The sequence below is a fragment of the Callorhinus ursinus genome, unplaced genomic scaffold (genome assembly GCF_003265705.2).
Source record: "Callorhinus ursinus isolate GAN/ISIS: 27379988/994484 unplaced genomic scaffold, GSC_fseal_2.0 scaffold7, whole genome shotgun sequence".
NCBI lineage: Eukaryota > Metazoa > Chordata > Mammalia > Carnivora > Otariidae > Callorhinus > Callorhinus ursinus.
The window spans coordinates 14394224-14421226 of record NW_027397069.1 but is presented as its reverse complement, the minus strand read 5'-3'; the positions used below and the strand labels follow the sequence as shown (position 1 = coordinate 14421226).

Sequence of the window (27003 nt, the reverse complement as noted above, 5' to 3'; positions counted from 1 at the left end):
ATATATATATATATATATATATATATATATATATATATATATAGGCAGTGTTCTGAGGGGAGAAATGAGGATTTATTTTAAATAAAGACATGGAGACTGAGGTAGCTAAAACAGAGTTGCAAGAGTTCATTAAGTTGAAACTGATCAGCTAGGTGGTGGTGAATACAGTGGGTTTTTGTCAGTTAGGTTAAAGATTTTAAAAGCTATCCTAAGACCAGTGGGAAGGCAAAGCATATGGAGGAGAGAATTGGCCTGATCAGATGTACAAGTCTGATTTTTTTTTTCAAGATTATTATAGGTTCTCTGTAACCAATGGTAAAGTTAGAACAAAGAGAAAACATAGGAAGACAGGCTTTTAGAGGCCCCTGTAGTTGTATGGGTAACATTGTTAGCTTGGCCTGATTATAATGAATTATACTGCAAAGGGAGAGAAGTAAACAGATTTGAGGTAAATCAGATAAAAAGTGGGACTCACTGATTGGCTAGAGGAGGGAATCAGTAATGAAGGATATTGAGGATAACAGCAAGTAATGAGGCTATCAGTGGAGAAGGGAAACATTGGAGGGAGGATGGATGGGGAGGGGAAGGGAGACGATTAAATATTCAATTTGGACAGATTGTAAAATGCCTGAGAGTTATCCAAGTGGAAACGCTGAATGGGCAGTCAGATATGTGTGCATAGGACTTAATAATGAGGTCTCACCTATTTAAATTTGGAGTTAAATTTGGAGTTCGTTGGCATTGTAGGGGAAGAAAAATTTTTGTCTTCTGAGTTCTTGGCTGAGACCCCAGTAATAAGACACAAATTAGCAAGAGAAAAACAGGAGTTTATTAACATGTTTGTATCATGTATAGGTGGGAAGATACCCGGGGGGAAATAAGTAACTCAAAAGGGTGTTTAAGATTCAGTCATCTTAACAGGGAAAAGAGGGGAGTGTTGAAGGCCTTTTAGGGGAGAGTCCATGAGTTTAGGATGAACAGGTCCTTAGAATAGATGGGAGGTGTGGTAGTTTGTGATAATTTGTGACAAATCTTATCTGGGTGTAGTGTTACCTTCTAGTCTATTCTGATGAGTCAACCTCCATTCGTTAATAAAACTCATTCTCAGGAAGTGGGCCTATGACAATTGAGTTCCATTTGGAGAATTCATTTTGAGGAAGGGGGGTTCAGAGAAAACCTCTACCATCATTTGCTGTTTTTAGGTAACTGCATCTCAAAATAGTCAATATGCCAAAGTGTCCTATTTGGGGTAGTACATTCTGCAACCCTTCGATATATAGATTGCTTTTTATTCCATGGGAGGAGATGTGATTCCTTACAAGGATAGTATAGTTTTAAAAGACAAGAGAGGATAGAACAAAGCCCCAAGGAACTCCTGTATTTAAAGTTTTAGCAGAAATGGAGAAACCAGGAAGGGTATAAAGAAGGAAGAATTGGGGTTATAAATAAACCATGAAAAGTGGAGTAGCTCAGAAGCTAAACTGTCTCACAGTGGAGGGAGTAGTCAACAGAGTCCAATTCCTGGTTTCGCATGTTTGATGTCATTGGTGACTTGGGCAGGAGAAGTCACACTGATTTTATTGGCCTATGAATAAGTTGAGTTGTGGAAGTTGAGTTGTGGAGTATAGGGAAGAGAATCGTAGCTACAAAGAGGAACACAGGCTTTGGAAGAAATTTTTATGGAAGGTACTAAATTATGGTTTAAATGATAATTGGAAGGATGCACACAAAAAGAGTTTAAAGATATGAGGAGGGGCCGAGCACATTTGGCATATACAGTTCCTGAGGAGGGAGCAAAGAAGGGATGAAAGTAGTATGGATGAATAGAGGAATGCATTTTGAATGAGCACCTCGTACAGAAAAGATACTTCCTGCAGGTGAATAGGAGGAAAAGTGGAGATGAAAAGCTATTAATGGTGGCAGTTTTATATATTTAATGCTTCTGAGTTTTCTAATGTTTTTGCTTTGGTTCTTCTTGCAAAGACATGATCATCTTTAGTGTGTCTGGACCATAAACAACATGGGTTGGTAATGAGAGATAATGCTTAAAATGTTGGGGTATGGAAGAAAATTAAAGGAATTTATGTGGGGAATAGAATACTGATGAAATTTATGTTTCAGAAACATTCCTCTGGCAATGACAGAGAGTGGATTTAAGGTGGCAAATCTGGAAGTCAAGCAAACAGAATAATTTTCATAAAGATTGTCGCTGGAGCTCCTATTCTTACTCTCCCCTCCCTCTACATCCCACACACATACAGTCACTTGTCTTTCCTTCTCATTGGCCAGAAAGAATCATTCAAGGATTGACTAGTACTGTCTCATATCTGAGTGGTAGTGATGTTAACAGTAGTGGTTCTGATCCTCCTCTCTTTATGCTGCCATGTGTGCTCGTGTGGGGTTGGCTAGACCAGTGCACTGTAGGAATTCTTAATAATACACTGTCGGGTGTTCTGCTGGCTCTGTACCAGGAACTGAGGTTGGCATAAAGTGGTGAACCAAAATGAAAGGATGATTTAAATAACTGTTCCTCTAAGAAGTAGACATGGTCATTGTTTCAAAATGCATGGCAAGGTGTTCCTAATCACTTACATTTTTTTAATTCTGTTCAGTATAATGAGATAACAAGCATTTAGTAGATAATCCCCAACTACCTAGCAAAAGAACAAATGGAGTGGCATATTTTGTCCATGTACAGTTAGTGGAGGACTTGAGCTCCTCCACACACTTGTCTTTAAGGCACCAAAGGTAAAGACTGAGAATTGTACCGTTTATCTTGGACTTTGAAACAGTAGAGCACAGAATACATACCCCAACAGCAGTGCACATAAAATATCTAACCACCCAGGACTATTTTTACATATCTGTGGCAAACTTTTTGTTTTCTTTTTTGGCTGCTAAAGGAATGTGGCTAAGCAGTTTACATTATTGTGCTGGATAATTATATCAAAACTGTTAAGTCCCTTGCATATTCTCATTATGTATAAATTCTGCCCACTGCCCAAGAAAACCTCCCAAGCGTTAAAACATCTTTTTCAGAAGCCAGTTTTTGTCTTCTGGGTAGTGCCACTTGATCAAAATGTGTTACCGACACTTGCTAGAAAGCTAAGAAGTTTTTAAATCACTGTCTGTATATGGGAAAACCAAACCATATCTATTAAAGCAAGTAAGTAGAGCAATTTTTATTAAACTTGATTTTCTCACTGGCCTGGAAAATACCAATAACATATACATTTACAGAGAAACACTCAGAAAGAGGCTCTATCCCCAACAGTGGGTCGATGGAAAATCTCTTGTCTGCAACAATAGCCACTTTGTAAAGTCTTTTCCATATCCTGACTATTTTTTCAGGCGAGCTTAACCTGGCAACATGAAACAGCAGCGGACATTCTGGAGAAATAGTTTAAGAATGGCCCTTGGAACATTGGGTGTGGAATGAACTCCATGCACAGCAAATGAAATGTGTCTCATTTTACCTCTACTAATACTTCCCTCAGTAGGATTTACTGTGAAATTATAATTGCTTTTTGAACGAAACGACTGCTGTACAACACATATAAAACTCAGAACTAATTTTGGATGGGTTGAAACTCTCCAATAATTTCTTTTGTTAGATCACTGGATTTAACTTTAAGACTATCAATTATGACAATTTTGGAACATCAACTGATTATTCCAAGTCAGGCCATCTTGGTTCAAATACTGCCTTTGCCATTTGTTAATTTTTTGACCTTCGGGATTATAAACCCCCCTTGTTTTGGTTTCCTCATCTATAAAATGAGACAAATGCTAGTAGCTAACTTATCTATCTAAGCATTAATTTGAGCATTATAAAGCTAATATGTGTCAAAGGCTTAAATCAAGGCCAAGCACTTGATAAACACATGTGTTTCATTGTCACATTTATGAACCTGTTTTAGTCAAACTTTATTTCTGCTCTGTAATTGTAGTCTTATCTTACAAGGTAAGAGTGAATATGGCTGAGTTCAGAATTTTTCCTCTAATACTAAATAAGATGAAAATTCCAATCAGTAAAAATTGTTTTTGAATAGAGTTTTAACTAAACTGAATTCTTTCTCTGCTGAAAGTAAGTTCAACTGATGTAATTCAGTTTTGAATGTCCTAATGCATTTATCTTGTTTACAAAAGGTTTACACAGGACATACAGCAGATTTGGTCAAAGTAATGGAATAGTTTCATTCTTCTGCAAGACTCTGAATATACACACAGTGAGGAAGGGAAGTGCATTAGGAATCTAGGGACAGAATTCAATGCTAAATAGTAATTGAAAAAGATGTGTTGCTTGGAAACTGCAGAGAACACTGTTTTGTTTCAAGTGAAGGGTAATACAAATCATGCATTAAAATAGTAGAACCTTTTTAAAATTTCAACAATGCAATTGATGAGAGTTTTAATAAGCTCTGACATATAACTTAGAATAGTTAGAATAGTGCATTTCCATCATACAGATGGTTCATTAAGATAACCCACAGCATTGATAGATTTATACTGAGGTTTGGTTACATACCTTATAAGGCTTCAGGTTATGGTTGCATAAACTGGACTCAGATTAAGGGTAATGAAATATTCCTTCTAAGAATAATCACCCTTTCAGAAAAAACTACAGCTAATCAGAGGTGTCACGCACCATTGAGTTTTGTGCATAAGACTCGCTGTTTAATAGCTGTTTGGTGACATTTGCTATTGGATGCTGTTAATAAACAATGTAAGATGCTAATTTGTTACTTGGCAGGAGGAGTGAGTCCTTTTGCTCTATCCTAATTTCAAAACATGATGACCCTGAAAGTTAATGAAAATAAAGAGATCTACACATTATAAAAATCATAAGGCAGTGGCAATGACTACTCATCCTTTGTTTGGCTCTTTGAGGGATGAAATTCAAATACTTACAGACAAGGCCCCAGAATTGTGAGGTGTTCACTCCATCATTAGTTTCTCTGTCCTGAAGACTCATTACATGCAAGTCTCTTCCAATGGTCTTGAAAGTTCTTCCAATTTGGAAACTAGTTGATCTGCACATAGAACAATTTCTTAGGCCCTGATATTCTGGAAATCCATTCTTTATTTGGCCCAGAACTGAAGCTAATCTCTTCTTAGCAAACTATGACCCAGCACTAAGCTGCTTGTTTATGCTTTAGTCATCAGAAGTTGGTTTTAGCTCATCTTAAATAGATCATTTTATGTCAATCATAATTTAACAGAGGAAAAAACATTTATTGGAATCTATTGAACACCTTACTATATCTTAGTCTTTAATTTTTTTTTAATTTAAAATCAAATTAGCCAACAGATAGTACATCATTAGTTTTAGATGCACAATTGAATAATTCATCAGTTGCATACAACACCCAGGGCTCATCGCATCATGTGCCCTCCTTAATGCCCAACACCAAATTACCCTATCCCACTGTCCAACTCCCTTCCAGCGACTCTCAGTTTGTTTCCTATAATTCAGAGAGTCTCTTATGGTTTGTCTCCCTCTCCGATGACTTTCCATGCAGTTTTCCCTCCCTTCCCCTATGATCCTCTGTTCCGTTTCTTATATTCCATGTATGAGGAAAATCATGTGATAATTGTCTTTCTCTGATTGACTTATTTCACTCAGCATAATACCCTCCAGTTCCCTCCACGTCAGTGTAAATAGTAAGTATTCATCCTTTCTGATGGCTGAATAATATTCCATTGTATGTATATATATACACCACATCTTCTTTATCCATTCATCTGTCAATGGGCATCTCGGCTCTTTCCATAGTTTGGCTATTGCAGACATTGCTGCTATAAACATTTTAGTCTTTAAAAGCTCACAATGAACTGTAAGTTAGACATCAATAAAAATCAATTTTATGACAATTATCTACCATTAAAATTGTAGATATGCCCAGAAATTACTTTTGATGGATTTTGTTAACAAGAGACTGTGGGACCTTTTTCTCTATTAATAAAAATAATAGGGTTAAGAGTGCATGTATAAGGGGGAACCTGGGTGGCTCAGTCAATTAAGTGTCCAACTCTTAATTTCAGCTCAGGTCATGAGCTCAGGGTTGTGGGATCGGTCTCTGCACTGGGCATGGAGCCTGCTTGAGATTCTCTCTCTCCTTCTCTCTCTGCTCTCTCTCCCACTCAAAAAAAAAAGAATGCGTGTATAATGGAAAGTTATAACTTTGTTATGAAATTGAGTAAGATTCAGAACTTAAGGGTAATACTACAAATGGTATAATTAAAACTATAAGAATAATTATCTCTAAGACAAATTTTTATTACATATACTAAAAATTTTTGAACTATCTTACCAATTTTTTTTGACCACCTATATTTCAGATTGGAAGATATTTCTGGCATTCTTCTATTAAACTTTAAATGGAAATGTTTTAACACTTGACAATAATGAAAAGTATAAACATATTTATATAGTGATTTGTGGTAAATACTGTCATATTTTTTTCAGTTATGTTTCACAATTGAATACTATACCATTTAGGATAGACAAGGTTATTCTGAGACACCCAACATCACAAAAAACCTTCCAGACTCAGAGGAACAAAGGCTTATTTCTTGCTCAGGCTTGAATACCCTGGAGGAGGAGGGAGTTCTGGTTGTAGTGTCTCAGGGCCCAGTCTGAGGGAGAAGTGAACATCTCAAATATTGATCTGTTGAAGTGAAAAGAGAAGTGGGAAAGGGAGTCTTACACCCACTATTAAATACTTCAAATATTAAATATTTGAAAGTTGTTAAGAGAGTAGATCTTAAAAGTTATCATGACAAGAAAAGAGAGTAACTATGTGAGGTGGTGAATATTAACTAAACTCCTTATAATCATTTCACAATATATACATATATGAAATCATTATGTTGTATACCCCAAACAAATACAAATCTTATATGTTAATTATATCTCAAAACTAGAAAAAAACAAACCAAGCTTTATATGTGACATTCATCATTTCTCACAACTCATTGGCTAGAACTGATTCAACCATAGGGATATCAAGAAGTATAACCTATCTTTGTTCCTAGAAGGTAGGAGAACCAGAAATAAAGGTTGAATAACTCTGATAACCACCACTGCTGGTAGGTTTTATTTTTAGCATTGTCTTACAGATAGAGACAAAAACAGATGCTTAGGAAATTTAAAAGGCTTGTTCAAGATCACCTAGTAATTAAACTTGAGAACCCGAATTCAAATATATATTTGTAAAATCCAAATTCAGTGTTCTTTCCATTAAAATTTTGGTTATAACTGTATTCACTCGACATCTACTTCAAAAGTGTGTAGTGAATTTGTAACCATTAGTTTTGATATAACCAGACATATTTTTTCTCTTGTTGCAGACCATTGTTCCAATGGCAACCATTAGTACATACTCTAGAAATCAGATATGTAGCAAGCCTTTAAATGAACTTCTAAAGAAAAAAAAAGTCTACTCCAGTCTTCTCTTCTAGTTCAGGCACTTGGTATGATTGTCTACTTAACTACATACTTCAGGATTATCCTCAACTTTCCCCCTAAGGATCGCATTTCAGAAATGTGACTTCATCCATGCACTTCTTTTCAGAGCTAGTGCTTTCTTTCAGGTGTAAAAGAAAAGTTGTACCACATACTTGTTTAAAACTTCAAGAAAGACTTTATTCAAGACTATTGCATTAGGGATCAAGCCTATTGCAATAGAGGAGAAAGATTGATCTCTACTGAAACAAAAACGTGGGAGAGTTTTAAGTGGGGGGGGTGAGGATGAGCTGGTGGGGAAGTATGGGAGGACAATAGTGAAGAGGGTTGGTCATTGTGATCAGGCCCTTTGTGTTTGGTAATTGGTGATTACTGAGGTTGGGCTCCCACCTCCCATTAAGACTGGGAGGTAAGAATCCTCCCTTTGTTGATGATTGTGTTTGGAAAGGGTGGCTCTCAGGTCTTTGAGAAAGATATTCATGAGTTATAAAACTGGAAAGAGGGTGGGAGAAGATTCACATCTCAAATGGACAGAGAAATTATAATTGCAAATTTTCTACAGAAAATGCTCTAAGAAAAGGGAAGTGAGGGGCATAGAGTTAGGAAGAAACCTGTCTAACATTTAGTCATGCTCAGGGGAATGTTAAGGCCTTCTTGGTCACTTGTTCTTATCTCCCTTCCCTGCCTCTGTTGTCTCCCCAGTCCCATCTGTGTTTTGCCCTAGCTTCTGAGATGTGTCCTCCTCCAGTAATGCAAGTTAGACCACATCACTCTTTTCCATAAAAGAATAATTCTTGACCCTACCCATGCTTAAAATACATTTACAACTTTAGACTTCTACCATTCCAGTTGCCCGATATGTACATTTCCTATCCCACCACACTGTTCTTCTCATTGTTCTTTAAAAATACAGTTTCATTATCTTTGCACATCCCATTCACTCCTTCTGAAATGATCTTTCTTCCGTTCTCTTACCAGTATTTTAGCAGACCAGTTCAAATTTCACCTGCTTGATCTTTCTCTTCTAGGCAGGGTTAGTCTCACCACTGTCTGACCTCAATACACAAAACTGTCTCTCAGTAGAAATCACCAGATTGTTCTATTTGTCTATTTGTAGTCCTGCCTGCTTCTCTGGTACCAAGCGCCCCTAGGACAAGGGCTTTGTATAATTTAGCTGTGTATTTTCAGTACTTACCAATTGTCTTAGTACATGGTTATTGCTCAGTAAACATTTTTAGAATATTCTTTGATATCAAATATTTTGTATATAAGGGTAAATGGATTTTATAACTTTTTTTTTAAATACGGTCAGCATATCCATTATGTAAGTATATTCAAAAAAAGATGTTAACTAAGTTCATATCCTTGATAAGCTTCAAGCTTCTTGAAGAGCGTACTATTTAATGGTAAACCAGGCAGATGTGCATGACTCATTTAAGAGAATGAATAAGTTTGGTGTGGACATTGCCAGAGACCCCAGTCCTCAGAGATCACCTCAGCTTCTTGAAGGAGCATTGCACAGTAGGCTGAAAGTGAAGGGAACTAGTTCAGGCCAACTCCTGGGATGAAAGCATTCTGCACAGACAGAGCAGTGCATATGGAGGCATGAGAAATAGAACATTTTGGGGGAACTATGAGTATTCTTGAAGCATAACATGAATAATGGGGGGAGGGCTGAGGAGAGGGGGTGCAAAGGAAGTCTGAATTAGTCAAGGAAAGCACACGAGGACCTATAATGCCATCCAAGGCAATTTAGAATTTGTCCTGTCAAGATGACCAAACTGAAGTGCCCCAAGCCTTTATATGATTTGGTCAAGCTCACACTGAGCTCCCGAGTGAGGGGAAAGATAGAACCTTGCCCACAGCTTGATACTTAATGAGTGTTTGTTTCTTCAGAATATGTTGTAATCAGTAATTAACATTGAATCCTGAAGTCCCTATGAGATAGAGCTAAGTTTATTTCACTTTTCAAGATGAGGCTGATGAACAGAACCAATGAGTCAAGGCCATGATACAATCATTTTGAATTAACATCATTTTGGATTAACATTAGGCAAATTTTACTGCTCAGTTTTATTCCTATAGTTTCCCTCTTAGTAAATGATATGTTTACATCTTTGAATCAAGACCCCAATACTCGATTTAATCTGATTTTTAAAATTCATATCATTTTCTGACCTAAAATTACCAGACAGATTTGTTATCCAATTGAGAACCTAACAATGAAATAAATACCTGATAAATATGTTGAGAAAATAAAACACACAATATAGGAAAAAGCAATACTTTTCTCCATACCTATGTATTAACCTGGTAGGAGAAAAATGTGATGGCTTAGCCCTACTATTAACTAGCAAGGATTACTATTAATAGTAACGAATAAAAGTAACAATAACCTTTTCAAGTGAGAACTACTTTTTAATGACATGGTATGCTTCGCAGGTGGACTGTACACATTGCAAATGAAAATCTGGCCTTTAAGAATACATATTTCCGGGGCGCCTGGGTGGCTCAGATGGTTAAGTGTCTGCCTTCAGCTCAGGTCATAATCCCAGGGTCCTGGGTCGAGCCCCATTATTGGGCTCCTGGCTCAGCGGGGAGCCTGCTTCTCCCTCTCCCTCTGCCTCTCCCCCCTGCTCATGCTCTCTCTCTCTCTCTCTGTATCTCAAATGAATAAATAAAATCTTAAAAAGAAAAAGAATACATATTTCCTGAAAAGATTTTTTTTTTAATCTAAATAAAGTAATCCTAAGGGTAAATTGCTTAAATGAAATTATTAAAACGCTATCTGGAAGTGGTTGGTGTTCAGAGAATTTACAGTACTCCTGTCTTACTGTATCATCAGCATGATCAGCTTGCCTCAAAGCTTTTGAAATGATTTTTCTTTGTCCTTAGGACATGAGGAGATGCGGGAGAGTAGGAGATAATTATAATGGGATTTTTCCCTTCCTAGGATATGAATTCACTTTAGAATAATCTCTTTCCCCATTAGTGATAAACAACAGATGTTTTGATCACAATAATATGAATAATACACAACATGAAGCCTCCTCCCTTTAAAAATAAACTTTCTTTTATTAGACTAAAAGTTTATGTTATAGAAGATGCTCATGAACGTTGAGCTAGTCTTTGAAGGAAACAAAACTTTCTGGTTGACTTTGGCAAGGTTCTTCTAACCAATTTAACATATTCACACAGTCACAGAGGATTGTTCAAAACTATTTTTTACTCCCTCCACATATTTTTACTGAGCACCAACATGTTCATAACATTTCATCAGCTGAAATAAAATTAATTTAAATATTTTAGTTATTTCCACTTTATTAAATCATTTAAAAAATTGTCATCACATTATTTGAAATATGCCTATATTAGAATAGTGAATGTGTATAAATTATTAATGGTTTTACTTATATGAGCAGCAGGATCTATTTTTGTTAAATAAGAATCTTCAAAGTTTGAAGCCCTCTTATCTATAAAATCCTAGTTCTGGAGATTAGGTTTCAATTTTACAGTATTTCTAGGCACATTTCATCTCTTACCTAATAACATTTATGGACTAAGGATACTGAGTGGTATTCATGAATGAAATGGCATCTTTTCATTGCTTTTTCCACTTGGCATTTAGTATTAACACTATTCACTGTTTCACTCTATAAAACACTACTAAAACTTGGCTGCTTGGATAAGTCTTTGTTGATTTCCCCCTTGTGCTCTGTATTTTCTCTCTTCTCATTCTCCTGAACTTTGGTTCGCCACCTAAAGGCAACTTTTCCAAGACTCTCATCTTCAGTTGTCTTCCTGTCTGTCCCCTGGGTGACCACAACATTATTTCACCATGTAAGTAACTCATTATTTCACCATGTAAGTAACAAGAATTCTCAACTCCACCTGCTAGTCATTTTCACCCACTCATTTCAAGCTTCACATATTCAGAACTCCAAATCTTCCCTTCTCAAATGTGTTTTTTTCCTACTCCCTGAGAAAATGAAACAATCACCCACTAGTAACCCAAGCCAAAAATGTGACTGTAACTCTAGATTCTTCATTCTTTCTCACCACCCATCAAATCAGTAGTAAGGTCTATACAATTCTAGTTCCTAGTCATTTTTTTTTAATCTTTATTTTCCTCTCCATCCTAATGCTAATTTTGATCTGGCCCTCGAACGTTTTTCATGCGGATTAGAACTAAGTTCCTTTCCTTTTCCCATCTTGCCCCAATTAGTCCTTCCTTGCTGTTCGGATCTGCTTTCAGTGATGAATCTAATTATATTGCCCTTTTGCTTAAAAATATTACCTCTGGATTAGCATTGACTAAATGATTAAAATATGACCTTATCAACACACTTAGAACTTTTCAAGATCTCTCCAAACTCTGCTTTTTTAAGTCTTGTTTCTACCTTTTCTGCACAATACAACCCAAATTAATACCCACATCAATTATGTAAAAGGTCTCAAGACGTTCAATTAATAAATGAAAATTCAATTCAAAGTACTTTTCACTATTGTCTTGAAAAACAGCATTAGTTGAATATAAGAAACAACATTTACAGATTTAGGCAATATCTTACGTATGTTATCAAGTCAACCACCCTATGCCATCAGTTACTGGTTTTTAATTTCAGAACTAAGCAGAAATCGGATTATCTCAAAATGTCACATTGACCATCATTGAACATGACTATAAAGCTGCATTTTGGGGAAGACGTTGTGTTACTTTATCCCTTTTAATCCTCAGAAGATACGCCATTATACAACTTTGACCTGCATTTTATCATTCCAGTAATACAATTAAAAATTATTATAGTTTCTAATGATGTTTTAATACTGTTCTTGAAAAGGAAGAAAATCTTCAGATACTTTAGCTATTTGCTCTTCAATCTTTCTAACCCAAGAGGTAACAAACCCAGGGTTTATTTTCATAAATAATGGCACTGAATCTAAACTGCCTCTTTTATTTTTTTTACATAAGTTATCCTAGTTACAATATAGTCAGTGTTTTGAAAGCTATTTGGGAACTGAAAAAAATAGAGTAATTCATATGAAATACGTGGGTTCTCATAGTGTTTTAAATGGACTTTCCATTTTTGGTAGAATTGACTGTCATTTAGGACAAGTTCACACCAAGGCTTGTGGAAATTTTTCTTAATTCAGGTGTTCTAATAATTGAGATTCATTTCACAAGAAACACTTAAAAAAATGACAACTGTGTAAAATTTAAAGATCTTATTGGCATTAGTCAGTGATTCATGAATCTGGTAGCATCCCATCTAGCAGATAGAAAAAAGCTCTGAAGAGCTATACAAGAAGACTTTCACAGGCAGAAAAGGCTAGGAAAAGGTAGTTTTTACCAAAGAGTGGAATGTTTCAGGCAAGGACACTCTACTCTGGGAGAAAGAAGGGGTCTTTTTTTAAGATGTATTTATTTATTTTAGGGAGAGAGCACAAGAGCATGAGCAGGAGGGACAGAGGGAGAGGGGGACCGAATCTCAAGCAGACTCAGTGCCTGAGGGCAGAACCCAGTGTGGGGCTCCATCTCAGGACCCTGAGATCATGACCTGAGACGAGACCAAGAGTTGGCCGCTTAACCAACTGCGCCACTAGGCACCCCCAGAAAGGGTATTTGAGGCGGATTTCCTCACTATGCTGGTCAGGTAATTCCAGATTGACTCCTGGGAGAGACTGTGAAATTCATATAGGTATTACGTTTTGGTTTGCTGAAGTGGGGCTTATCTCAAGTGACTTTATTTTGGGCTTGCTGTCTCTTTTTTAATAGATACAGATTTAAATTCTCTGAAGTTATTTGGTAACTTCTATAATACTAATCTTAATATTTTAATACACACTCTTTCTGGTATAATTTGGTTTTTACATATGATGCATTTGAGTCCTCTACATGATTTGAGATTCTGCTTCACTCTTTTATTGACTCCCTCATCTTGAGCCAACATCCTTTTCTTTATAAACTTTTTCTGTATACAAACCTTTATCTAAAATTTCTAAGAAGAAAAAACCCAGAAAATTCCGTCCCTTTTCTGCAAAAGATCTTTTAATCAGGATTCAGGCATATTAGACTTTATTGCAAGGATGCTACTTAAGGATTTAGTTGAGGGCCATTTGGTCCTTTATGTACAGTTGTAACCAGGTTTTGTAGAAAACGAAGCTGCGAATCAATGCTTTTCTGCATTTGGGGATTTTACTTCAGGAGCACTAGCTAACTCTCAAGTTTTTAGCATGATTACATTTATCTATATTTAAAGTACAAAGGAATCCACATGCTGGAAAATAATTGCTCTGTTGCTATAGGGAAAAAGATTAGGGAAGCTGTGAGTTTAAGGAAGAAACTGCCTGGGTAGTAATCCTTTTTATTATCTACTCTAAGCCAGAAATAATTCTATCCCTAGCCTAATAAATAATTATGTCATGAACTCTAAGGTCAGAGGACTTGGGCAAGATTGTTAGGAAGTACAATGATTAGAAACTTGCCATATTCCTAAGGTCATATTGTCTCTTTAAAAATATGTATTTGACAGCACTGAATGCAATGCAGACGCTAATGCACACAGCAGGGGAGGACAGTTACCCAAACCATTCATTTACTAGGTGATCTCTAAGTCCCCTTCTAACTTTAAAATTCTATGCCTATGTCTAAATGAGAGTCATTTTCATTTAAATTGACAAAGCTAATCATATGTTTTAATTAAGATATGTTCCTTTCATTAAATGACTGTGTGTCAGATCAGGGAATTATGTTAATGGGGAATCCAAAATTTGTCTGGAAAGCCAGCGTCGTAGAGCAGGCAGAATTTAGACAATGACAGATCTCACAAGACAAGTTTATCAGCAGAGCCTGTGCTAAGGTGTTTGTCAGTTGGGCAGGGGGAATAGACAAACCTATAGATGAGGAATGGAATGAATCGGTGGAGATCAACCTGGAGTAAATAGATAAGGCCAACCTGGGTTTCATGAAAAGGTAGCCTCTAGAGGTGTGACTCTAAACCCATTTTTCTTTAGGGTCTCTGATGTTCCCCTGCCAGTTTTGCTTCCAAGATACACTCTCTTAAGCTTCCTTTCCCCTAGTACTCTGAAAGTGGCCTTGGATCCATTTTGCCACTTAAAAAAAAAAATCTTTAATAATGGTACGGAACCAAATGTAGATACTGTTGTTAGAGGCAGTTCATTAGATTCTAACAGGATACCTGGAGGCCAGCAAAGAGGAAGGCATGGTCAACTGCAGGGACAGGCAGAGGCCTGTCCTGGCAGTGCTCCAAAAAGCACAAGAAGCCAGATGAAACCAGACAGGCCCAAAATGGCAGGTGTGATGATGGGAAACCCCTGACCAAATAAGGAAGCAAAGGTACAAAACTCCGCTTCAAAGAAATCCCTGCCCCAAGTAATGAATATTCCACCCACTTATTAAAGACTGTCAATCAAAGATAGAAGCCCGAGCCCCACAGAGTGCAGCTTGCTCTCTTGACCTTGCCCATTCTCACATTTCAAGAGTGTGCTTTTGCTTTACTACACTTTCCCACTTGTGTCCCTCGTCCACTGGATTGTCTCTGCCCTTGAATTCTTTCTTGGGATGAGACCGAGAGACTTTGGTTGACATCTTTGGGACAGGCTTGGTGGGGGCCTTGGGGCCTGGGGTCTCCCCAGTTCACGAGGCAATAATATGGACAATCATAGGCATATCATAAAAGCTGGGTCTGGGGTAGGGTAGGTTTTTGGATCCCCTGTGGGCTGGCTAGGTAGTTGCTAATAATTTAGTGACTTTCAAGTCTTCTTTATTGCCATTTGCTCCTTTCAGTACCCAGACCTCCACTGTGAGGTTGAGATGGAGTCTCAACAGTCAGGCATTTGTTCAGAAATGAAAATAATCAGCTTCAGTGAGTAAATAATAAATTCGCCTCCATTTCTCTGGAATGCCCTATTTCCTCCTTACGTGTATAGGGCTCACCACCTCCCACACCCCACTCGTAGTATAAAAAGCTTAAGTGATCATTCCTGACTGAGATGGCCACTTCTAAGTCTGAATTTCTCTTCCCTTCTCATTAGAGTCACTGGCGGCCTTATAGTGGTTCTTAAATTATTTCCTCGAATGACTTAACTATTTAGTGCAACTGAATACTTCAGATGTTTCTGATTACGACTCACCAGGACCATTACCTCCTGGAGGAAATCAACCGGGAAATATAAAATATAAAAACATAGTTCTGATGGGGTGGTGATTGTCTCTATCGTGTTCAATGATATATCACTAAAGAATGTACCCAATAAATAAATACTTGTTAAAAACATGACGAAAAGTGAAGGCAAGGACTGGGCAATCCCCAGTTCTGAATGGAGCAAATAAGTAGATATTTCCATTATTGAAAACAAGAAACAAGTTTAAGGGGAAAAGATAAATCTTATGTCAAGAATATTAAATAAGCTATGCCCATGTGGTGATCAGCTGTTGGTACACACACGTCTCCTCATAGACATATAATGTATATTTTTTCCTCTGGGTGCTAAGTTTCATGATGAAAGAAACAGATCTGTATTTGTTCCTATATAGCCAATACTGGGATAGTACCTGTCACACACCAGGTACTGAATAAACCTGATTAATAACTGAGTTAATTTAGTTAATAGCCTATGTGTTTCCCCTTCTATGAGTGATCAGAAGTCATTTTTTATAGTTAACAGTGTCTTTTCGTGTGTCATTTACATTGACTAGTTCAATTCTCAGAGCAACACTATGAAATAGTCATTATTGGGCTCCCTATTCTATATATGAAGACAAGCACAGACAGCTTTGGTTAATCATCCGAAGTCACGAAGCTAGTACATATTGGGGCTGAAACCTGAATGCGGACAGTCTTTCTAGAGGCCATGCTGTTCTCTTTCTCTTCTCTGTTACTTCCATAATGGAAGTAATGGTTTATAATCTTATATTGGCTAGACTTTAAGCAAAACGTGTGGCAAATGAGGAAAGAATTAAAAGGAGTTTATACCCATATATTTGGGGAAAAAAAAAGATATGGAAAAATGAGAAAGCACTCCACAGTAAAACCAAGAAGCATTAAGACCAACTGTGAGAAATTCTGACACTAGAAAGAGGAGAAAGGAGAAACATAAAAATGTTTTCTATTTTAAATAACTCACCCTGGCAACAATATAAATGTTCATTTTTTAAAAATGATTTTATTTATTTGACAGAGCAAGAGAGCATAGGGTCTCGATCCCAGGACCCTGGGATCATGACCTGAGCCAAAGGCAGATGCTTAACTGACTAAGCCACCCAGGTGCCCCCATAAATGTTCATTTTAATGCTGCCACTGAGGAAAGCATTTGAATTAGGCTATTGCAGTTCTCTAGGGAAGAGAGCACTTGGGGAAATGAGGCATGGAACAAGGTGAGACTGTGGAAACTGAAAAAGTATAATTGGACCGACACGGTGATCAAAGAGTCATGAACAATGAAAAAAATATGAGGAGTAAATGTGACTCTCACACTTCTGGCTTTGATAAGATGAATGTTAGACCTGTGATCATAAGGATGTAGGGGAATCTAGATCTTATTGATGTAGGAAAGATGTTGGGGTTGCGGGAGCCAAGAAAGAATTCTTGAGATGTTTTTGGCGCAAAAGATGGTTTTATTAAAGCACAGGGACAGTGCTGCACCACTGTCGTGAGGAGTGGCCTCTGTATACTTTCAAGTTGGGAGGAGGTTCGGGACAGCACAAGCCTCCAAGGGATTTTGAAAAACAAGGTTTCCAGGACCTTTAGGGGGGCTAGCTATTGTTAGGAAATGGTCATTTAGTATTGCTTAGTCAAAACTCAGTCATGAAACACTTCAGATGTATATCAGTGAGCCATAGGCTTGGGGGATGATGGCCAACATATATCTTGGGGGGTTGAGATAAAGGAAGTTTCCAAAGGAATTTTTATGTGTTAAAGGAGACTTACAGGATCCTAGGGGTTGGGCTAAGATTGCCTTTTGCCCTTAGCGAAGTGTTAACATTGAGGCTTCTGAGCTCCCAGTAGAAGGGCACTGTGTCAAGGACTTGTCAATGGGCTGTAAGTAGTAAAGAAATTTAATTTTTCTTTTGCTTTCTTTCCCACATCAATATTTTGTTGCAATGATGAATTCACTTGAGGATATTTGAAATTTAAGAAACTTAGATGTATCTCTAGCCTCTTTTCTGGGACAGTGTGTATTTAATTGCCTGCTTACCACCCTCACCAGTTTATCTCTAGAACCCCTTAAAATAAACACATGTAAAACTGGATTCATGAGCTCTCTCCAAACCCACTTCTATGCCAGTGTTCTCTGTCTTCGTAAAGGGTACCGTCACCTACCTGTTAGCCCAGCCTGAATGCAGGGGTTTCAACTTTACCCTGTTCCTGAACTTCGTACCTTCACATGCATACCATCACCCAATTTATCAAATCTTAATACAACTGAATTCTTAACTTTTCTGCCCCCAAATTTAGATCCTCATTATTTCTCATCTAGATTTTGTGCTATCTTGCTAGATTGATAGGAGTTAACTGAAAGGTGGGAAAGTGGAACTTGCTTTGCTCCTATAAAACAAAACTTTCCTTATCCTGACTTCACAGATCAACTCTTTACTTAACACTTAGAACTCAGCTAAAAATTGCTTCCACTTGGCAACTTTCTCTAACTTCAAAACTAGGATAGGTCACTCAGTTATGTGTTCCCTTTTTTCTAACTTTTCACAGCTCTGTAATTACTTGTTCAGTGTCTGTCCCTCAAACTAAATCGTGAGTACCATGAGGATGTGGTCTGTCTCTGTCTTAGGGACCTGTTTCTCTAGTACCTTATAATAGGAGATATTCAGTAATTCCTTAAATGAATGACTGGAAAGAGGTAAAGCAGTAGAACATCAAAAAAAAAAATCCATTTGCTTTCATAACATGAAAACTTGCTGATTTACATAGGAGCAATTTTAAAGTGGAAGGTATACCAGGAGGCATAAAAGGTAAATAAAAGGAAAATAGTTCAAATACATTTCCAGGGAGTGCTACTGACATTTTAGTGTTGAAAGAGAAAATTGAAACAATTCGTTAAAATAAAAGTACCTTTACTCGTTGATAGTTACCCAGTGACTTGAATAATTGAGAGCAGGTATACTAGCAACCTTGTAAGCAACGGAATCAGCACTAAGTACTATGGCAGTAATGTTTTGTTAAATTTCTTTGAAAATGCCACCCGCAGATCTTTCTGATTCTTCGCTGGAGAAAAATGGCAAATACAAAATCATTACCTATTATCACAATGTATTTGATAATTCTGTAGTCCAAAAAGTAAGTGTCAGACATAGAGCGGTCATATTCAGAGGAAAAATTGCCAGGGCTTTAACCCTCAAAAGACCCAGAACAATCTGACAGCCGTTCAGGGAGCTAATGTGGAAGAAAAACTTGGCAGGTTGAATCTGACCAGCTTTTCTCCCTTGGGAACCTCATATTCAACTTGGCCCCAAGATTACCCCTAGCTAATCCTCTCTCAGGACTCAAGAGAATAGCAAAAAGGTATAATTGATCTTTCTTTACACTTAAAATTCTTCTAGCAACAAAGATGAGGTCTAAAAAAGCAGTTCTTACAATTAATATTGTTCTCCTTTGTGCAAAAAATTTTTCTTTGTGACCTTTTTTTATTTCCCAAGTGATTTTTTTTTAAAGATTTATTTATTTATTTATTTAATTGACGGGGGGGGGGGAACACAAGCAAGGGGAGAGGGAGAGGGAGAAGCAGGCTTCCTGCCGAGCAGGGAGCCTGATGCGGGGCTCGATCCCAGGACCCTGGGATCATGACCTGAGCCTGAAGGCAGTTGCTTAACCGACTGAGCCACTCAGACACCCTCCCAAGTGATGTTTAAACCTAACCGTTGCCTTTTTATTCCAATAAAATAGTGGTGAATATAGACTAGCATAAGTCACTCAGAAATTTAAAATCTAAACAGAAGAAGATAATTTAAAAATGAAATAATAACTCATTTTCAACTTTGGTTATTCTGGGGATCTGGGTTAGATAGACACTCCCTTTTAAGTGGATCCAATCATGACAGATGCCCTTTTACTTTAAAAAAGTTTTTTTTGAATTGTAGATAATAAGGAATTTCAATTTTTTTCAATATTGACTATCTCAAAGGAAAAATTAAAATGCACCAGATTACTAACTATATTGGAATGAGCATAATAGCTTTACTCAGTAAAGAGTCAGTGGGGCTAAGATTTCTGCATAATGAACATTTTTAACAATTAAGCTTGTGAAAATGAATTAAGTGATATCATTTAATAAGGCATAAATGTGACAACAAGATTTTTTAGTTCCTACATCTAATATTCAAAACCTGAGGCTGGTGTGGGGGGCAGTGGAGGAAGGGCCTTTGAAAACAGTTTAAAGTGGGCACTGTTCCAATGATGAGGACAATCAATATTCAAGTTTGTCCTTTTGTGTCCGCCAGTTACCTTTATAATTTGTCTCATTAAGATATTCTTATTTAATACACAAATGTAGATTAATACCTGTTTTTTTTATGTATTAAAGCCAACTACTATGTTCTTTCCAGGCTTTAGCCATGCAAAAATGGGTTCTCTTGCTGGAAATGATGAGGATAATTCCACTAACTGTAAGGATTCTTCATCTAAGAAATTGGCAATCAATGAGTCTACATGTATATTTATATTAAATAACTTTTGGAGCCCAGTGTGCTGACCTGTATATAAAAGGAATTCTTTGAATAATTCTCTAGAGAAATGTTTTGTTGGAAGACTCCTCCCTCCACCCCTCTCCATATGTTTTTTTATTAAATTTTTTATTGTTAATCACCATACATTATATCATTAGTTTTTGATGTAGTGTTCCATGATTTATTGTTTGTGCATAACACCCAGTGCTCCACGCAGAACATGCCTTCTTTAATACCCATCACCAGGCTAACCCATACCCCCACCCCCTCCCCTCTAGAACCCTCAGTTTGTTTTTCAGAGTCCATTGTCTCTCATGGTTCGTCTCCCCCTCCGATTGCCCCCCCTTCATTCTTCCCCTCCTGCTATCTTTTTTTTTTCTTAACATATATTGCATTATTTGTTTCAGAGGTACAGATCTGTGATTCAACAGTCTTGCACAATTCACAGGGCTCACCATATGGTTTTCAAGTTGCTCTGAGTTCTTTCAATCTTGCAGAGCACTATTATTTTTTAAGGGAAACAAGCTCAAAGAATATTATTGTGAAGACACATATAGAAAAGATGTGGAAGTCATCCAAAACCAGTAGGACTGTGCTCTGGTGTGGCATCAGTGTTCTCCCCCACGGCATAGCTGAGCCTTACGACATACCTCTCTCTACCAACAATGTGTATCTGCTGAGAGTTAAGTCCTTTTCTCCGTAATTTCGAATTGAGCATTTTTCATTGTGTGTTTTTTTAATCCAACCCCTCCCTGTGACCATTCATCTGACATTCTCATATAATGAACTTTCTCCGATTTAATTAGTTCCTATTTCTTTGAGTTATTTGTTGGATCTTTTATTTCAACAACCCCTGACTAGGCTGCAGAATCATTGACCCTAGGTAAAGTATTTGCTCTGGATTAGTCAGCTGTAACTAAAGTGATAAAGGGCAATGTATGGTGGTTAACATGGCCACCAAGAGAATTGTGCATAAGATAGTTTAGCACTCTTTTAGGGATAGTCATCTGAATAAATTTAACATAAGAAATGGACTTATTAATTTACTGTCCATTAAATAAATTGCAAATACTTTTATTGGGATGAAATAAATGGCAACAGTGGGGAAAAACAGAATAAATGCACAGCTTCTAGTATAATAGAGCTCTGTGTTTTTCTAAAAAACAGTGGAAATTCATATTTTGTACATAAAAGTTTGAGATATGATCATTTCAATAACTCCACTTCCATTATTATGAAATAATAACTTTACTGAAGTGTTTTCAACACTTCATAACATGGATGCTAAGTTAATTTTTGCTCCAGACCACATCAGATACAAACCCTAAATAAAAACATTTTTAGATGTCACTAATGACACTGTAAGAAATATATAACCATGGGGCACTTGGGTGGCTCAGTCGTTAAGTGTCTGCCTTCTGCTCAGGTCATGATCCCAGGGTCCTGGGATCGAGCCCCTCATCAGGCTCCCTGCTCAGGGGGAAGCCAGCTTCTCCCTCTCCCACTCCCCCTGCTTGTGTTCCCTCTCTTGCTGTGTTCTCTCTCTGTCACATAAATAAATAAAATCTTTAAAAAAAAAAAAGAAATATATAACCATAAGCAGATGTGATTGAGTTTTCTACGGCAGCCATTGTCAATGAAACGTACCAGTTCTTTCTTTCATCATATCCTTTAATTGCAGATCACTTTAATACTAATCTCAGTTTGCATTTTGTTCTCATAAAGTTGCTCCTTTATTTCTTGAAATATTCAGTTTTGAAATAAAATATGCATTTAACTCATGAATTTCAACCCACTTATTTTTTAAATTTTATAAGCTACTTCTTCATGAAGACAGGTCATAACTGCTTTTATCTAACTCACATTGCATATGCCTTCAGTATGTCAGGTCTGAACCTTAAACATATTGTTTTGCTTACCTTTATTGCTCTGATTACTATGCTGCATGTATTTTTCCTAAATGACACTCTAGTGTCCTAAACATTTTTGATATACCTAAAATTATCATTTTTCCTCTTTTCATTTCCCCTCAATGCCTTTTTTACTAATACTCTCTCAAAAGGAATTCTCAAGCTCAAATAACTTTAAAGGTAGGAAACAGTGTTTTAAATGAATTATAAAATGGCATTCAAAATGTTGTATCTTTGAATGTGAGCATATATGGAAAAGTTAGAGGTAGTTGATGAGGAAAGCAAAATAAATTGTTCCAATCAAGGCACCTTTTTATTAATTCATTCTGTATGTTGTTGTAATTCACTCATGAAATGTATGCATTGTGCAATATTAATATCTGGCTTCTCTCTAAATTCTTTTTTTATTCCCTTTGAAAATCTCCAACAGAGGACAAATGAGTTGGTGGATTACAAATAATATCTTAATACTTCATTGTAATAACATCATATTAAAATATAGTTATTAAGTTCTAAGTCCACTTTATAAAAGTAAAATATTGGGGAATGTAATATTAATTTAGAAAATTAAAATAGGCTACCTAAACCTTTAAATTTTAAAAATTACTTTAAAAAATAAAAATTACTAACTTTAAAAATCCCCAGTGCTGTTAAAATTCTTGACCTATTTTGTTCTTTCAATAAATATTTGTTGAATAAATGAATACCCATGGTTAAAAAAAATTAGTAACCTGCTTCTAATAAAGGTGGTTATCCACCATTGAATGGCTTGCAGGATTCTGTTTCAGATGTGTAATGAAACAATCTCCAAGAGCGTATACTTCACAAAATACACATAAGTGGCTTTTTTTTTTTTAAAGATATATTTATTTGAGAGAGGGAGGGCAGCAGGAAGCCTAGAGGGAGAGAGAGAATCTTAAGTAGACTCTGTGCTGAGCACAGAGCTTAACACAGGGCTCGATCTCACAATCCTGAGATCAGGACCTGGACTGAAACCAAGAGTCTATAAGACAAAATAGCCTTTAAAGAGACTGTAACAAGAGACAAAGATGGGCATTATATAATGATAAAGGGATCAATCCAACAAGAAGATATAACAGATTTGTAAAGACCTATGCAGCCAATACTGGAGCACCTAAATAAATAAAGCAAATATTAATGGACATAAAGAGAGAAATTAATGGTACTACAATAATAGGGGACTTTAACACTCCACTTACATCAATGGATAGATCATCCAGACAGAAAATCAAAAAGGAAGAAGTATCTTTGAATGACACATTGGACCAGATGGACATAACAGATACATACAGAACATTCCATCCCAGAACAACAGAATATGCACTTTTTAAGTGCCCATGGAACATTCTCCAGAAAAGATCACATATTAGGTCATAAAACAAGCCTCCATAAATTTAAGAAGACTGAAATCATACCATCTCCTTTTCCTTTCACTGTGGCATAAAACTAGAAATAAATCCAAGGAAAAAATCTGGAAACAATCACAAACATGTGGAGCCTAAACAACATGATAGTAAACAACCAATGGGTCAATGAAGCAATCAAAGAAGAAATCAAAAATTACATGGAGACAAATGAAAATGAAAACAAAACAGCCCAAAATCTCTGGGACATAGAAAAAGCAGTTCTAAGAGGGAAGTATATAGCAATACAGTCTTACTTCAATAAACAAGAGAAAAACTCAATCTAACTCTAATCCAAAGGAACTAGGAAAAAAAAGCCCTAGGTAAATAGAAGAATGGAAATAATTAAGAGAGCAGAAATAAATGAGGTACAGACACAAAAGAAAAAAAATCAATGAAACCAAGAGCTAGTTCTTTGGAAAACCAAAACAAACAAATCCTTAGCCAAATTCACTAAAAAAAAGAACAGAAAAGAAAAAGAAATGACCCCGATAAATAAAATCAGAAACAAAAGGAAAAGTAACAACTGACACCACAGAAATACAAAGGACTTTAAGAGAATACTATAAAAAATTATATGACAACAAACTGGACAACCTAGAAGAAATGGATAAATTCCTAGAAACAACAGTCTTCCAAACTGAACCAGGAAGAAATAGAAAATCTGATCAAACTGATTACAAGTTACGAAACTGAATTGGTACTTTAAAAAAAAAAAAGAAAAAACTACCAAAAAATAAAAGTCCAGAATGAAGTGGATCCACAGGTGAATTCTACCAGACATTTAAAGAGAGTTAATGCTTATTCTACTCAAACTATTCCAAAAAAATAGAAGAGGAAGGAGAGCTTCCAAATACATTTTAGAAGGCTAGCATTATCCTGATACCAAAACCAGAAAGAGAAACCACAAAGAGAAAACTACAGGCCAATATCCCTGATGAACATAGATGCAAAAATCTTCAACAAAATATTAGCAAACTGCATTATAATACTAGATTAAAAAGATCATTCACCGTAATGAGATGTGATTACCCAGATGCAAGATGGTTTAATAGTCACAAAATCAATGCCACACACCCTATCAAGAAAAGGAAGGATAAAAATCATGTGGTCACTTCACTAGATGCAGAAGAAGCATTTGACAAGATTCAACATCCATTTATAATAAAAACTCTCAACAAAATGAAGTAAGATTATAAATGAAAATCACACAGCAAATATCATACTCAGAGATAAAGAGAGCTTCCGGGGTGCCTGGTGGCTCAGTCAGTTATGTGTCCAACTCTTGGTTTCAACTCAGGTCATGATCTCAGAGTTGTGGTATTGAGCCCAATTTCAGGTTCCATGCTCAGCACAGAGTCCACTTGAGATTCTCCCTCTCCCTCACCCTCTGCCCCTCCCTCTGCTTGTGTGCACTTGCACTGTCTCTCTCAAATAAATAAAAAAAAAAGAGAGAGAAAGCTTTCTTCTAAGGTCAGAACAAGACAAGGATGTCCACTCTCACCACTTTTATTCAACATAGCACTGGAAGTCCTAGCCTCAGCAATCAGACAAGAAACAAGAAGCATCTATACTGATAAAGAAAAGTAACGCTGTCACTGTTTGCAGAGAACATGATACTATACATAGAAAATCCTAAAGACTCTACCAAAAAACTACTGAATCAGATTCAGTAAAGCGGCAGGATACAGAATTAATACCCAGATATTGGTAGTGTTTCTATATACTAACAATGAAGTCACAGAGCATATTCCTCTGCCCATTTTGCTTGACTTTGTGTTTGTTTCTCTGGATTAGGCAAAATGGCTACTGCTCCTAAAGTTGAAGAAGTGGTGTTGTGTGTGTTGTCCCCTATGCAGACTGTGTGTGCCTGTTGACCCTTGCTGGCTGGCAGGAGGAGCTGTGGCTGTATATGCTAGTTACTCTTTTAAACCATGGCTTTTTACAGAAAGAATAAAGAAAAAAGTACTCATAAAATAAAAAAGGAAAAAAAATTAAATGAAAATAATGGAAGAAAGGAAAACATTTTTAAAAAGTAAAAGGAAAAAATAACATAGAACAGAAAAAAAAAACAAATTTTAAAAAGTAAAAAAATAAAATTTAAAAGAAATAACACACCAGACTTGGTCTCTATGCCCCAGCATCACAGGGTGGCTGGTGTGGGTTTGCAAACCCTGGGCTCCCTGAGATTGCAAGCTCATTGTGAGCCAGATCCTCCTTCAGTCTGGGCTTTTAAGGTGGAGGGGAAAGAGTATCCTCATAGCTCCTCAGCCCCTTTTCAACCCTGGCTTCTTATCTGTGCCCTAGCAAGACCATGGGTAGTGTAGCCCTAAGGACCATGGGCTCATGGAGGTTGCAAACTCACTGAGATTATGAGACCTCCCTGTTTTGGTGTACACACCCTGGTTTTTCAGTGGAGTGGGAATGTAAATTGTTTCAATCTCTAGCCCCTCTGACCGAAGAGCTTTCCCTGCAGCCCCTCAGTGGGGTTCTAGCATTCTCTTTTATATGCTAGTTGCTCTTTTAAACTGTGGCTTTATTTTCTTCTGTTGCCAAGGGCAGAGGTATCTATTCCTGGTCCCTCAGTACCATCCCTCCCCTCTGCCCTTCCTGGCATTGAGGGTGGGAGTTCCCTTTGTTACCATGTCTCCATCTCTCTTGCCCTTCTCTCTGTCTTTGGTGATTCAGTAGCTCTTCAGTCAGCTCTCAGTTACTCTTCAGGAGGAATTTTTCCATTCAGGTATAATTTGGTATGTTCCAAGGAGGATGTTACCATCTTGAACCAGAACCCTAGCGAAGGAGCTTTCTTTTCTTTTTTTAAAAGATTGATTGATTGATTAAGAGAGAGAGCCCATGAGCAGGTGGAGGGGGAGAGGGAGACAAGCAGACTCCCACAGGGCAGGGAGCCACATATGCGGCTTGATCATGGGGACCATGAGATCATGACTTGAGCTGAAATCAGGAGTCGGACACTGAACTGACTGAGCCACCCAGCCACCCCTACCCGAGGAGATTTCTTTTTTTTTTTTAAGATTTTATTTATTTATTTGAGAGAGAGATTGAGAGAACGAATGAGAGGAGGAGCAGAGGGAGAAGCAGACTCCCTGCGGAGCAGGGAGCCCGATGTGGGACTCGATCCCAGGACCCTGGGATCGTGACCTGAGCCAAAGGCAGACACTTAACTGACTGAGCCACCCAGGCGCCCACCCAAGGAGATTTCTAAGCCAAGTGTTGAAGGAGTAGCTTATTTCCTCCTGACTGCTTGCAATAAAATGCAAGAAGAGAAAAATAAATTGAAGGATTTGTTAAGCAATGAGCAAGAAGGAACGAGAATTTAGAGATCTGAAAATTTTTAGCCTATTTGCCAAAAAAAAAAAAAAAAAGAGAGAGAGAAAGCATGTCCCAAAGAGAATACTCGGAGTGTAACTGACTGGCTATGTTAATAAGGAAATTATGTATAAACCATGGACCCAATCAGCCATCTAATAGAAGCTAGGAATAGAG

The 27003-nt window shown here is 37.1% G+C and overlaps 1 pseudogene; it reads right to left on the bottom strand.

The window, feature by feature from the left end:
• LOC112826324 (heme-binding protein 1 pseudogene) overlaps positions 1 to 15077 on the bottom strand; it is a 25097-nt pseudogene extending 10020 nt beyond the window's left edge.
• Positions 15078 to 27003: the final 11926 nt, after the last annotated feature.